This window comes from Oryx dammah, unplaced genomic scaffold (assembly GCF_014754425.2).
Source record: "Oryx dammah isolate SB20612 unplaced genomic scaffold, SCBI_Odam_1.1 HiC_scaffold_16, whole genome shotgun sequence".
Lineage (NCBI taxonomy): Eukaryota > Metazoa > Chordata > Mammalia > Artiodactyla > Bovidae > Oryx > Oryx dammah.
In genome coordinates this window covers 32208751-32224913 of record NW_024070200.1, presented here as the reverse complement: position 1 = coordinate 32224913, position 16163 = coordinate 32208751, and positions in this window count along the sequence as shown.

The window sequence follows — 16163 nt, the reverse complement described above, 5'->3', positions numbered from 1 at the left end:
TGAGAATCTAGTAATGTCTTCCTATGTTAAGTGTATACTCAGGTGGCCAGAAAGAATTTTTCCTTTTACTATTATTAGACTTTTTAAAGTGAAAAATACCTATCTCAGTATATTTATACCTTTATTTGGGAAATATAAAAGAAATCAATGATGCATATGTTGCTGAGCACATTGTATATCTTTAATGCTTATATATTTCAAATTATATATACATTCTCCCCAGGGCTGTGAGATCTTTTCTAGAGTTAGGGTAACAAAGCCTTCATTTGCCTGAAGGGACAGAGGGAAATGTATAGCGGGGTGAGGCAATTAAGCAATTACATAACATTTTAAAAACATCAAGCATTTTTCACCATCTTTTTCTCTTCTGGGAAGACTGCTTTTCTCATACTAACAGATTAGAATAGTTGATCCTCATACACCCCTCCTCTCTGTCATTCTTTTTTTCCTCTATGAAATTATATCTTTCTTTCCAAAAACACTTTCTGGGAAAATTAATGCTCATATTGAATTTTGCAAATTCAGCCATATAGGATAGAGACTTTTTTGGGAGGCCATACCCTGTGGCATCCCAGATCTTAGTTGCATCAGTGGTCAAACTTGTGTGCTCTGCAATGGAAGCACAGAATCTTTACCACTGGATGGCCAGGGAACTCCCTGTGACTTTTGTTGAAGTATAATTGATTTACAGTGTTGTCTTAGTTTCAGGTGTTTGGCAAAGTAATTCAGTTAATACACACGCACACACACACACATATAAAAGAATCTGGAAAAAGAATGTATACTTTCTTCTTTTCCATTATAGGCTTTTTAAAGATATTGAATATAGTTTCCTGTGTAGGGCATAGCAACACATTCCAGTATTCTTGCCTGGAGAATCCCCATGGACAGAGGAGCGTGGCAGGCTATAGTCCGTGGGGTCACAAAGAGTCAGATATGACTGAACAACTAAGTACAGTACAGCTATGCAGTGTCTTTATTATTCATCTATATTATATATAGTACTGTATAACTGTTAATTCCAAACCCCAGATTGGGATGTTTTATTCAAAAAGTTAAAATAATTCTTAAAATATATTTTTGTTAAGTATTATCATCTCCAACTATTTCTTGCAAATTGTGTTCATGTTATCACTCCCATATATTCAGGATGAGGAGTAAAACAAATTAAACAAAATAAAACTAGGGGAGAATACTCTATCTTAAAACAATACGAACAAAACTCTTGAGTCTGTATTGGTGGTGAAAAAGGCAGGTGGGAAAAGTAGGTGAATAAATACAATATATAGTTAATCCAAAAGTCTCATTGAAGTTTATAATATCAGTCACTAGGAATACAAAACAAATGCCAGCACCAACCAAATTAAAAGATGCAGTTCTGCCTTCTGCTAATTTCCCTTCCCTGCAAACATAATTATCAACAAAATTGAAAGCAACAGAAACAAAGGGGAAAAAAGGAAGATCTTGGAAAACCCACTAAGTAGATTATAATTTTCTAACAGTTGTTTAATGGACTATATTCATTGTATGCTAACATTTTTTACCTTGTCTTTTAGTAAGTTAGACTCTGTATTATATTTATCTTTGGCAGAACACCTAGCATTTGACAGGAATTCTAACCATCAAATGATAGCATGATAGTTTTATTATCTATGCATCTTAATAGGCCTGGCAAATAACAAATAACATTTCTTTCTCTCAAAGGAGAAAGAAATACAGATAGAAGAAGCTTAAGTGAATGAGTTACATAGCATAGTCAAAGAATACTTTCTAAATAAATAGACTATTAAAGAGATGGCAGTCTTATAAAAAGAAAATGGAATTTCTGATAAGGAAACCTGGAGTCATTTCTCAGTACTATGTGGATATATATCTTGAGGAAGTTACTAAACCTCCTTGTGTTTATTTAACAATAAAATGAGAGAATAAGATTAAATGATTGCAAAGCTTCTTTTCAATTCAGGTAGTCTGTGGAATGACAGTGGAACCTAAGACTTAGGAGGTAATAGGTGTCACAGTCTGTGAGACACTATCACTTTAAGTGTTTAACATGGATTTTACAATTGTCAAGCAACTCTATGAAGGAGACGCTGTTATTAATTGGGTTTATGAGGAAACTAAAGCTTAGGGATTTAAGTCTCTTAAACACTGTCACATGCTTGGGAGTAGCAGAGTTGAAGTTTTAAATGAGGCCACCTGATTCCAGAACCTACCAGCATAAAGACCATGCTATACATCCTCCCCCGACATTATGCACGAGCCAATCACAAAAGGAAGTGGTGAGCGTGTGAATTCCACATTCTTTCCAACTGCATTGTCCCTGAGTAGATGATTATTTGCCCATCAGCCTGTCTTTTGCTTTGGTAACATATACTTCCTCTTCAGTTAGCATTTCCTGTCTGCGCTCACTCTTTATGATCAAGAGAGTGGCACATTTTCCAATGGAATATTTCTACTGACTATTTTCCAGAGACTGCCCACATAATCATCGAACAAGAGTCAGAGGGAAGGCTCACAGAAATTACAAAAGAACAGTCAAGGGAGAGTCTTTCATAGCAGAATTATAGTAGTGTCTCCTTAGGTCAAAGTCAAAGTAAGGATGAATTAACTCCCAAAGCAATTTTGAAAAGGTGAATTCAATGATATTGCAGTTGTTGGACCAGGTGTTAAAATGTTATTGGGTGTTAATTTAATTTTCATCCTGTCAACACTCATCTGAACTGTAACAGCTGCTAAACACGGTTCCACAAGAGCAAACCATCCTTACAGAGGAAGCAGATGCCTAATCAATAGGGCCAATAGAAATGTATGGCTCAGCTGAGCAACCTGCACAAGGGGGAATGAATCCCACAGGGCTCTGTCTTACCTGAATAGAAAAGAACTTTAAAGATAGTGAGACTATTCAAGCAGTAAGAACAAGAGACTAAAAGTCCTGGGTTGGCTTCCTATTGACTCTTTTCTTTCTTTTAAAATTCTCCATGACCTTGGATTGGACAGTGCCTAAGTATCTCTGTCCTCTTTCAGAGATACTAAGGATGTTGTTTCCAGTCTACTGCTATCTCTACTGCAGTTATCATCTTAACAGGCTGTGAACAGTTTAAATTAAAAATCAACTGCTTCTTAACAAAATGTACCTTCAATTACATTTTAACAATGCATGCATGCATTCTCAGTAGCTTGAGCCGTGTCTGACTGTCTGCAACTCTATGGACTATAGTCCATCAGGCTCTTCTGTCCATGGGAATTTTTCAGGCAAGAATAATTGAGTGAATTGCCATGCCCTCCTCTAGGGAACTTTTCTGACCCAGGAATTGAAAGGTTTTAACAGTAAAGAGATAATAGTGATGCTGTAGTAATAGTTAATAGCTATCCTTCATTACATTTTAGGATAGATAGGAATAAATGACTTATAACTGGGAAGGTATTTTGGTTTTGAATAATAAAATTTATTATGCCATGCTTTTAACAACTTTTCTGTAAATTGTCATTCAGTTGTTCATTTTTGTCCAACTATTTGGGACCCCATGGACTGCAGCACGCCAGGCTTCCCTGTCCTTCACTATCTCCCAGAGCTTGCTCAACCTCATGTCCATTGAGTCGGTGATGCCATCCAACCATTTCTTCCTCTGTCATCCCATTCTCCTCTTGCTTTCAATCTTTCCCATCATTAGGGTCTTTTCTAATGAGTCAGCTCTTCACATCAGGTGGCCAAAGCATTGGAGCTTCAGCTTTAGCATCAGTCCTTCCAATGAATATTCAGGACTGATTTTTTTTAGGAATGACTAGTTTGATCTCCTTGCAGTCAAAAGGACTCTCAAGAGTCTCCTCTAACACTACAGTTCAAAAGCATCAATCCAACTCTCATATCCATACATGACTACTGGAAAAATCGTAGCTTTGACTACATGGACCTTTGTCAGGAAAGTAATGTCTCTGCTTTTTAATATTCTGTCTAGGTTTGTCATAGTTTTCTTCTAAGCAGCAAGCAAGCATCTTTTAATTTCACCACTGCAGTCATCATTTGCAGTGATTTTGGAGCCCAAGAAAATAAAGTCTGTCACTGTTTCCATTGTTTCCCCATCTATTTCCCATGATGTGATGGAGCTGGATGCCATGATCTTAGTTTTTTGAATATTGAGTTTTAAGCCAGCTTTCTCACTCTCCTCTTTAACCTTCATTAAGAGGCTCTTTAGTTCCTCTTCACTTTCTGCCATAAGGGTGATGTCATTTGTATATCTGAGGTCAAGTCAGCATGGTGGAGTAGAGGAATGTGTGCTCATCTTCTCCTGTGAGAACACCAAAATCAACTAGCAGCTGAACAGCCAGCGACAGGGGAATTTTGGAGCCCACCAAAAAAAAAAAAAAAAATCCCATATCCGAGGGCAAAGGAGAAGCCCCAACAAGATGGTGGAGGGGAGCAATCAATCATGTTTAGAATCAAACCTCATACTCACCAGAGATGCTCAGAGACACTTTACTTCCACTACCAGGCACACCCACAACTAGGTGGTGGTTTTGCTTTGGCTCAGCCTCTTCATTCCTTATGGAGCTATTTCTCCACTCTTCTCCAGTAGCATATTGGTCACCTACCAACTTGGGGAGTTCATCTTTCAGTGTCATATCTTTTTCCTTTTCTGTAAATTAGCCTCACCCAAAATAATCACCTTTGTTTATACACCTCAGACTTTATAAATCCTTCTCAGATTGTGTGGTATTGTGCCAGGGATTCTCTCAGTTCTGCTAAACACAAGAGTTATGACACTTTGGAATGTCAATATTATTAGAAGTTTGGGGATTATTTTTCATAAATGAAAGCAATTGGATTTAAAGGAGTAAAATGCAAATTTTATATGAATGTTAAACAGATACGTCTTCCGAACAGTTTGAATGTTGAGATAGGTTTCTTTGGTGTATATGCAAACCCTTGGCTATTGTTCTTTTAGGAACCATGAGGGAAAGGTTCATGTGACTACTTGTCTAATACGTTGTCTTGGAGGAGAAATTTTCCATCTTCTTGGGTTTGTCGAATTTAAATGTCAAATGAAGTAAACAACATAAACTAATGTTTGTCTTCTACTTTGAATTTTACAGTGTGTATATTGTTTTTTTTCTTCTTCTTTTTATTCCAATAGAAAGTAAAAGCTTTAAGAAAATAAGCCATAGGGATCAGAATAGTGGTTATGTGACCTAACTGGGGAAAAAAAAAAAAAAAAAAAGGTTAGTTTGGAGAAAATAAGCTAATTGTGGTATTTGGGAGGATAACCTGAACTTTTAAAGTTTTTTTTGGAGATAAGGTGAGTTATTATTGAGTAGAATTCATAAGACCATCAGGGCACATTGAAGATTTTGTATCATGAAATTCTTATCCCCCAAATAAATGCAAATAAGGCAGATAAGAGGAACTGAGCTAGACTTTTAATAGAACAATAATTTTGAAATTGCTCTTTGGAGTTTTAAGTATCATATTACTTAGTGTTTAATTGAATCTGAGGACAAGAGCCATTACTGGTTATGTTTAGTATGACAACATACTAAAGTTTCTCATTTTATGTTATTTGAAAAGTCTAAAGTTTGGTACAGGAATATTATATCAGGAATTCTTTCTTTCCTTCCTCTCTACTCTTCCCATCTTCTTTCTTTCCCTCTATCCCCTGTTTTCCTACTGGTAGGAAATGGATGTAGATGGAACACTTTGATGAATGGATTTTGTTCAATTTCAGTGAAGAAAGATGTACTTACAGGTTAAATTGAGTTTCTGAGTGTGTTAACACATTATCGGAGTCATTTATAAACTGTAATCTTACGGCTGTAAGTGAATTTCATTATATAATTTAAATAAAATAGATCATAGATTAACAAATGTTATTTCCTTACTTTCACTAATTAGATTATTACTAAATGAGATCAGCTAAATTCTGAAGCTTTTAATGGAAAATTGATGTATCTTTTGTGAGCCTTAGAAATCTTATTTCTTTGTTCTGTCACAGTAATATATACAGATTCATCATCAAAACTCGATATTTAAATCAAATTAAAGAATGTTTTTAGTGGAATGATCAGCCTTATAAAATAAATGAAAACAAATTTTAGAACAAAGGTCATAGAGAAATTAACGTTTTGTCTTTTCTGTCATAATTAGAAAGCTTTCTAAAGAAAAAAAATTGTTTGTCACTATTTACTTTCTTTTCAGTGACTCCAGTACAAAACTGAACAGTCTCAGGTGCCACCTTATTTTGACCATGCTGTCTAGTAACTAGTGTGTTTGTCTGAGAGAGTAGGGTGTTGTGGGGGGGGGACAAACTGGAAAATTTGGACTGATATATAAGCACTACTATATATAAAATAGATAACTGCTAAGGACTTACTGTATAGCACATGAAACTCTACTCAATAATGTGTAATGGCCTATTAGGGAAAAGAATTTAAAAAGGAGTAAAAGTGAAGTCACTCAGTCGTGTCCGACTCTTTTCGACCCCGTGGACTGTAGCCTAGCAGGCTCCTCAGTCCATGGAATTTTCCAGGCAAGAGTACTGGGAGGGGGTTGCCATTTCCTTCATATAAATATGGCTAACCCAGGTGGTGCACTTGTAAAGAATTCGTCTGCTAATGTGGGAGACACAGGAGATATGGCTTCAATCACTGGGTCAGGAAGATCCTCTGAAGTAAGAAATGGCAACTGGCTCCAGCAGTCTCGCTTGGAAAATTCCACGGGCAAAGGAGCTGGGCAGGCTACAGTTCATGAGGTTGCAAAGTCAGACACAACTGAGCACACACATGCAAGTAAAAGCATATGCATTACAGATTCACTCTGATGTACACTTGAAACTAATACAACATTGTAAATCAACTATACTCCAATAAAAATTAAAAGATAAAAATAAAAGCCATCATTGAGAGAGAATAAAAAATGCCAGTTCCATTCACTGTGCATTTAAATCACTTGCTGTTCCCTCAAATTCTCTGACACACAAATGCTACAATTCCTTGTTTACTGACAAACCCAAAGAGCGGGATAAAACTTGGAGGAAACCTTGGACTTAACTCCTCAGTGGGGAAATCCTGAGATTTGGTGGTTGGTTACTGTTTCATCATATATGCAAATAGATGTCTGAGAAAATGCAAGTTGGATCACAAACTGCTTGCTAGAAAGTATAGTCATTCGATCAGGAACCACAGTAATTATTTTGCTGGGCCAAAAGTAAACAAGAAAAGGCAAAGCAGGCATTTTTTTTCCCTCCATATCTGGCTATCATGGGCTATATCAGAGGTTCTGACACAGAGAAGACTTTTAATAAATGTTTATTTGAATAATAGTAAATAAATAACTAATATAAACTTAAAAAAATAAGAGGGAGATAGATAGGGAGAATGCTAACAAAATATCCTATGAAAACACCTGTAAGGTTTAGACTTTTGGCTTTGATTGTTTCTTCATTTGTGTCTTTTATCCAGATGCATTAACTGTGGGATTATATAGTGGGCAGACATTAATGTAACATTTTAAATTTTAATTGGTTGGTTCATAGTTCATCTAAGAACTTACTGGGCAATATATTTATAGCCATGACTTCACTTATTTCCATATATACCACTTATATATAGGGTGGTGGGCTTATTGTAAATTTTCTAACATAAAATTATATTAATATAAGTCTTCTGCTACTGTTATCATACAACTGAATCCTCGTTGGCCTTTTTCAAGAGTACATTAAAGAGTTCAAATACACTACTTAATAAATGCACTGATTTATACTCATTCTTTAAGTCTATACTTAAATTATAGAGTGGCTTATATTTCTTCTATAGTGGGGTATGCCTCATTTTTCAAACACCTTTATTGTATTACCTAATGTTTGTTTTCTTCCTCAAGGTACTCTGTCACAGTACCTGTACATGAGATATATACATATATATTACATATATATATTACATTAAATTGAATATGAATTCTCACATATCTCTTATATTTGTCTGAAAGAGTTTGTTCAAATTTACTAGTTGAAAGAAATCAACACAAAGAGATTAAGATTTGTTCATGATCTCATGATCTTTGAATCTCTGGAATCCACAATCACTGAGTTTTAGTCTAATACTCTTCTTAAGGCAATAATATAATCCTTAAACTTAAATGTTTTCTGTAACTAATAAAACCTGAAAGCTAAGACATGCATTTAAGGACAAGCCTATAATTTAAAAATGTTGAATCTTGCACTAATGCTGCTACTAATAAATTCAAAAAAGTTACCTTAACTCTGCAAAAGTTATTTTCTCACTTCATAACTCTAATAACATTATTGTTCAGTTGCTAAGTCATGTCCAATCTTTGCAACTCCATGGACTACAGCATGCCAGGCTCCCCTGTCCTTCACTATCTCCTGAAGTTGGCTCAAATTCATGTTCATTGAGTCGATGATGCCATCCAACCATCTCATCCTCTGCTGCCCTCTTCTCCTTTTGCCTTCATTCTTTCCCAACATCAAGGTCTTTCCAATGAGTGGATTTTTCACGTCAGGTGGCAAAAGTGCTGGAGCTTCAGGTAGAGCATCAATCCTTTCCAGTGAATATTCAGGGTTGATTTCCTTTAGGATTGACTGGCTTGATCTTACCGTTCAAGATACTCTCGAGAGTCTTCTTTATGGTGCTTGGCCTTCTTTATGGTTCTCTCACATCTGTATATGACTGCTAGAAAAACCATAGCTTTGACTATGTGGACCTTTGTTGGCAAAATGATGTCTCTGCTTTTTAATACACTATCTAGGTTTGTCATAGCTTTCCTTCTAAGGAGAAAGAGTCTTTTAATTTCATGGTTTCAGTGATTTTGGAGCCAAAGAATATAAAATCTGTCACTGCTCCCACATTTTCCCCTTCTATTTGGCATGAAGTGATGGGACAGAATGCCATGATCTTAGTTTTTAGAAAGACATTATACTGGAGTTTTAAAATATATTTCCAAATAGTGCAAACATATATATGTGTGTGTGTGTGTGTGTATATATATATATATATTCCCCCCCTTTTTTCTCATTCATATTCCAGTGAGCGAATGAACCATAATTGTGTGTGATTAGCAGTGGCTTCCTACTTAGCCTTAGTCTTGTTGAACTCTAATCAAACTTAAGTGTCCCTACTGTGAACCCTGAACCATACCTTATGATAGTTGTTCTGGTAGTATCTTCATTCTGGTTTGGGCTTTGATTGGTTTTCTTCATTGTGTCTTTTATCCAAATGAATTAACTATGGGACTATATTGTGGGTATATATTAATGTAAGATCTTCCATTGTCATTGTAGGATTTTAAGGTTATGGCATTTATTGTTGCTTATAGGAATGGATTTTTAGGACAGACCAAAGATAGTTACCTGCTAACGTACTGTGCTCAAATTCAGAAATCTATACACAAATGAGCTTGCTTATAGGCCTTCTGTTGAGGGTTACCTCAGAAGTAGATGACTATAATGATAAAGATACATCATGCTTCAAATAAAATAATAATATAATTTGCTAAATGATCTCTGGGAAAGATCTTCTATTTTATGGAACAGAAGTACTTAATATAAATGAAATAGCTTACTCTAAACTGTAATAGCTACTTAAAAGGATAATCTAATTTTGATTTTAAATCCCAAGCCTAAGTATCTTACTCACCCTTGATCTTTTTACAGTATCAGATGGCTCTTGATTTTCCTAAAAATTAAGACTTCTTTTCAAGTACAGATGTTGAAGATTTACTTTACTAAGTAGGTAGGCCAAATTACTGGAGAATCAATTTCTATATTTAAAAGATAGAAACTACTGCAAGAACAAAGTATTCCAAGAAATGATTTGGAAATAGATTTTATTGAAGCAAATATATTGATAGCATGTGACTGCTCTGTAAATTTTGGCCTATAGTAGAATTTTTGTTAGTTTTCAGATGCAAGGAAGAAGAAAAAAAATAACTTGCTGGTATGCTATGGTAATAATAAGTTCCTAGAGGGACATAGGGCTAAAAATAATTTATTGAAACTGCCCTCGATTTCTAAAGACATTTCTGAGTTGCATTTAGAACATAGCCATTGATTACAAAGTGTGATTTGAGAAAGGCAAAAGAGGCCAATTTTCCTACAAACAAATTAAGAGATGCATATTGACTGCAGGGAAGTATGTCATCACTGAGAAATCGAAACCTATAGGACTTTAGGAAATCAATCAGCAGTCAAGTCAAATTAGATTTTTTTCTCATACTTAGTTGTTGGAACCTTACATGGGATGTACATATTTTCAGCAGATATAAACCTTTTGCTTTTATAGCAGATCCACATCAATAAAATGAATAGAGAGATATTCATTCATATTTTATGTTTTTGTAATCTTAAAAAAAAAAAAGAAGTCCCCTAAATCCTATGCAAATGTATATGCTTCTCTACTTCATTTTTTCCCAGTGACCCACTTTTCTTAGCATTTTAGTTTGGGTCCCATTTGAGAAGGTATGACTCTCTAATCTGAAACCAAAAACCAGCTTGCTATATTTATTTTAATGTTTTGGGAAATGAGAAAGAGGAAAGAAGTGGCTTTTTAATACACAAAAAGACAACAGCACTACATTCTAGTAAGTCCTACATGGGAATGTATGTAGTAAGATCTTAGGTTCATATTTCTCCGGAAATAATAACAGTAAAATAGCTTTTAAAATAAAAAAGCAAATAATGTGATTAATGAGGTCTTTTTCTATTTAAATTAATATTTATTTTAATTGGAGGCTAATGACTTGAGATCAGCCCTGGATTTTCTTTGGAAGAAATAATGCTAAAGCTTAAACTCCAGTACTTTGGCCACCTCATGCGAAGAGTTGACTCATTGGAAAAGACTCTGATGCTGGGAGGGATTGGGGGCAGGAGGAAAAGGGGATGACAGAGGATGAGATGGCTGGATGGCATCACTGACTCGATGGACATAAGTTTGAGTGAACTCTGGGAGTTGGTGATGGACAGGGAGGCCTGGTGTGCTGCCATTCATGGAGTCTCAAAGAGTTGGACTGAGTGACTGAACTGAACTGAACTGAATGACTTTACAGTATTGTGGTGGTTTTTGCCATACATTGACATGAATCAGCCATGGGTATACATGTGTCCCCCCATCCTGAACCCCCCTCTCACCTCCCTCCCCACCCTGTCCCTCTGGGTTGTCCCAGAGCACAAACTTTGAGTGCCCTGCTTCATGCATCAAACTTGGACTGGTCATCCGTTTTACATATGGTAATATATACATTTCAATGCTTTTCTCTCAAATCATCCCATCCTGGCCTTCTGTTACATAGTCCAAAGTCTGTTCTTTACATCTGTATCTCTTGCTGTCTTGTATATAGGGTCATCATTGCCATCTTTCTAAATTCTATATATATGCATTAATATACTGTATTGGTGTTTTTCTTTCTGACTTATTTCACTCTGTATAATATGCTCCAGTTTCATTCACCTCATTAGAACTGACTCAAATGCATCCTTTTTTATAGCTGAGTAATATTCTATTGTGTATCTGATTAGTGAGGTCTTAAGTATGTAATGATTCTTTTGAGCATATGTATCCATTCACAGAGCATTATGGAATTAGAAGCTAATTGTTTGTGGTCTAAGATAATAAACCAGAGATTTGTAATTACCAAGTGCATAAAATGCCCCATATTTCTAATCTTCAACAACAGCATATTAAAAGGATCATACACCATGATCAAGTGGAATTTATCCCAAGGATGCAAGGATTCTTCAATATATAAAAAACAATCAATGTGGTACAACATATTAACATATTGAAGAGTAAAAACTGTTTATGATGATCTCAATAGATTAAAAAAAAGCTTTTCACAAAATTGAGCACTTATTTATGATAAAAGCTTTCCAGAAAGCAGGCATTGAGGGAACCTACTTCACCATAATAAAGGCCATATACAACAACCCACAGTAAACATTCTCAGTGGTGAAAATGTGAAAGCATTTCCTCCAAGATGAGGAACAACACAACCATGTCCACTCTCACCACTCTTGTTAAGCATAGTTTTGGAAGACCTGACCCTACAATTAGAGAAGAAAAATAAATAAAAGGAATCCAAATTGGAAAAGAAGAGGTTAAACTGTCACTGTTTGCAGATGGCATGTTACCATACATAGAAAATTCTAAAAATGCCACCAGAAAACTACTAGAGATAATCAATGAATTTGGTAAAGTTGCAGAATCCAAAATTAATGCACAGTCTTGCTTGGAAAATTCCACGAGCAAAGGAGCCTGGCAGGCTATAGTTCATGAGGTTGCAAAGAGTCAGACACAACTGAGCACACACGTGCAAGTAAAAGCATATGCATTACAGATTCACTGAAACTAATACAACATTGTAAATCAACTAACAATGAAAGTGTAATTTCTCAGAAAGAGAAATTAAGGAAACAATCCCATTTATCATTGCAGCAAGAAGAATAAAATACCTAGGAATAAGACTACTCAAAGAGTCAGAAGACATATATTCAGAATACTGGAAGACACTGATGAAGGAAATCAAAGATGACACAAAGAGATGGAGAGATATACCATGTTCTTGGACTGAAAGAATCAATATTGTGAAAATGAATACACTACCCAAAGCAATCTACAGATTCAATGCCTTCCCTATCAAATTACCAATGGCATTTTTCACAGAATTAGAACAAATATTTGTACATTATGTATGGAAACATGAAAGACCCCAAATAGGCAAAGCAATCTTGAGAAAGAATAGTCAGATTCCCTGACTTCAGACTATATCACAAAGTGTATAAAACAGAAATTAGCTCAGTGGAATAGGATAGAAAGCCTAGGTATAAACTCATGCACCTCTGGTCACCTTATCTATGACAAAGGAAGCATGAATATACAGTGGAGAAAAGACAGTCTCTTCAATAAGTGGTGCTGGGAAAACTGGACAGCTATATGTAAAAGAATAAAATTAGAATATTCTCTATCACCATACACAAAAATAAACTTAAAATGGATTAAAGACCTAGTGTAAGGCTGGACACTATAAAAACTCTTAGAGGAAATCATATACACTCTTTGACATAATCACAGCAAGAAGTTTTTTGACCTTCCTCCTGCATAATGAAAATATAAACAAAAATAAACAAATGGGACCCAATTAAACTTAAAAGCCTTTGCACAGCAAAGGAAACCATTAACAAACTGAAAGGCCAGCCTTCAGAATGAAAGAAAATATTTGCAGACAAAGCAACTGACAAGGGATTAATCTCCAAAATGCACAAACAGCTCATTCAACTCAATTAAAAAAAAAAGCCCAATCAAAAAATTTAGTTGGAAGACCTAAATAGATATTTCTTTTTTTAAAAAAAATTTACTTTTAATTGACAGGTAATTGCTTTATAATATTGTACTGGTTTCTGTCATATATCAGCATGAATCAGCCATGGGTGTATGTATATCTCCTCACTCTTGAACCTCCCTCCCACCTTCCACCCCATCCACCCCCTCTAGGTTATCACAGAGTACAAGATTTGAGCTCCCTGTGTCATACAGCAAATTTTCACTGGCTGTCTAATTTTACATATGGAAATATAGATGTTTCAATGCTACTCTCTCAGTTTGTCCCACCCTCTCCTTCCCCTTCTGTGCTCATAATTCTGTTCTCTATGTCTACATCTCCACTGCTGCCCTGCAGATAGGTTCATCAGTACCATTTTTCTAGGTTCCATGTATATCCATTTAATGTACAATATTTGTCCTTCTCTTTCTGACCTACTTCAAGAAGACATACAGATGGCCATGAGGCACATGAAAAGATACTCAGCCTCACTAATTATTAGAGAAGTGCAGATCAAAACTACAGTGAGGTATCACCTCACACTGCTCCGAAAGGCCATCATCAAAGAATCTACAAACTATAACTGTTGGAGAAGATGTGGAGAAAAGGGAACCTTCTTGCACTGTTAGTGGGAATGTAAGTTGATACAGCCACTATGGAGAACAGTATGGAGGCTCCTTAAAAAGCTAAAAATAGAACTGCCATATGATCCATCAATCCCACTACTGGGCGTTTACCTTGAGAAAACCATAATTGACATAATTGCCTGGGCTTCTCAGGTGGTGCAGACAGAAAAGAATCTGCCTGCTGTGCAGGAAACATGGGTTTGATCCCTGAGTCAGGAAGATCCCCTGGAGAAGGAATTGGCAACCCACTCCAGTACTTTTGCCTGGAGAATTCTATGAACAGAGGAGCCTGGTGGGCTACAGTCCATAGGATCACAAAGAGTCGGACGTGACTGAGCAACTAACACACACTCCATTGTTTATTGCAGCACTATTTACAGTAGCCAGGACATGGAAGCAATCTAAATGTCTATCAAAAGAGGAGTGCATACTTACAATAGCCAGGACATGGAAGCAACCTAGATATCCATCAGCAGATGAATGGATAAGAAAGCTGTGGTACATATACACAATGGAATATTACTCAGCCATTAAAAAAAACACATTTGAATCAGTTCTAATGAGGTGGATGAAACTGGAGCCTATTATACAGAGTGAAATAAGTCAGAAAGGAAAACACCAATACAGTATATTAACGCATATAAATGAAATTTAGAAAGATGGTAACGATGTCCCTATATGCGAGATAGCAAAAGAGACACAGATATAAAAAACAGACTTTTGGACTCTGTAGGAGAATGCAAGGGTGGGATGATTTGAGAGAATAGCATTGAAACATGTATATTACCATATGTGAAATAGATCTCCAGTCCAGGTTCAATGCATGAGACAGGGTGCTCAGGGCTGGTGCACTGGGATAACCCTGAGGGATGGGATGGGAAGGGAGGTGGGAGGGGGGTTCAGGATGAGGAACACATGTACACCCACGGCCGATTCATGTCAATGTATGGCAAACACCACTACAATATTATAAAGTAATTAGCTTCCATTTAAAATAAATAAATTAACTTAAAAAATTTTAAGAGATTGCACATAGTGCAATCATTGCAGTATTAACACAATTTGCCTAAATATTTTATAGTCTTTGCATGAGCAGATAATGACCTTTCTATGTTTCTTCATGCTACTTGATGCTTTGCCATGAAATAAATGATCTGGAATCCACAGTGTATTTTAAACCACCACAGTGAATAGCCTTCATATTATGAACATGTTCAAAACAAAGGGAAATGTTGCTTTAGATATCCTTCCAGTGTAAATGTATAATGTGAACCTCTCTTAAATGGCTTGTACTTGTCAGATGAGTCAAATGTCAGGTCTCTGCTTGTTACCACTCCATTCATATTTGAACTCTTCATTTGTCTAGTCTCCTTGTAGCTCACATAGTATTACAAATTTTTTATTTGTTTTCTCTCTCCTCTAGTAAAATGTCAACTCCTTTGGAAAAAAAAAAAGATGAGTGCATAAAGAAGATGTTGTACATATGTAAAATGGAATATTACTGATAAAAAGAACAAAACAGAGTCATTTGCAGACACATGGATGGACCTAGAGTCTGTCTTAACACAGTGAAGTCAGACAGAGAAAAATTAATGTCATATATTAATGAATGTGTGGCGTCTATAAAAATAGGAATAGAAGTGCAGACATAGAGAACAGACATGTGGACTTGGAGGTAGAACCAGGAAGTTGGATGAATTGGGAGATTGTGACTGAAACGTACACACTCCCATGTGTTGAATAGCTAGCTAGTGGGAGCCTGCAGTGTGGCCCAGGGAGCTCAACCCAGTGCTGTTTGGTAAACCTAGATGAGTGGGGTGGAGAGGGGTCAAGAGAGAGGGGATATATTTACGCATATGGCTGGTTCACTTCATGGTATAGCAGACATCAGCACAATATTATGAAGTAACTGTACCCCAATTAAAGAAAAACTATAATAGTATACCCCAGAAATTTTTAAAAAATACTTTTAGAGTTATAACATATTCCCCAGATACATCAAACTAGGTTGGTTGATAAAATAGGACTGAAGTGTATAGTGAGTCAATGTTAAAATACTTAAAGTCAATTTGTATCAATCAGTTCCTTGTGCTAGCTACACTAAAATGTCAAAATTCACTTGATACAGTGTTTCTCTCAAAGAGATCAAGCTCTAATACTGTGTTCAATTAGTACAAAACAGCCTTGTCAACCAGTAGCAGCACAAATTTGAGTGT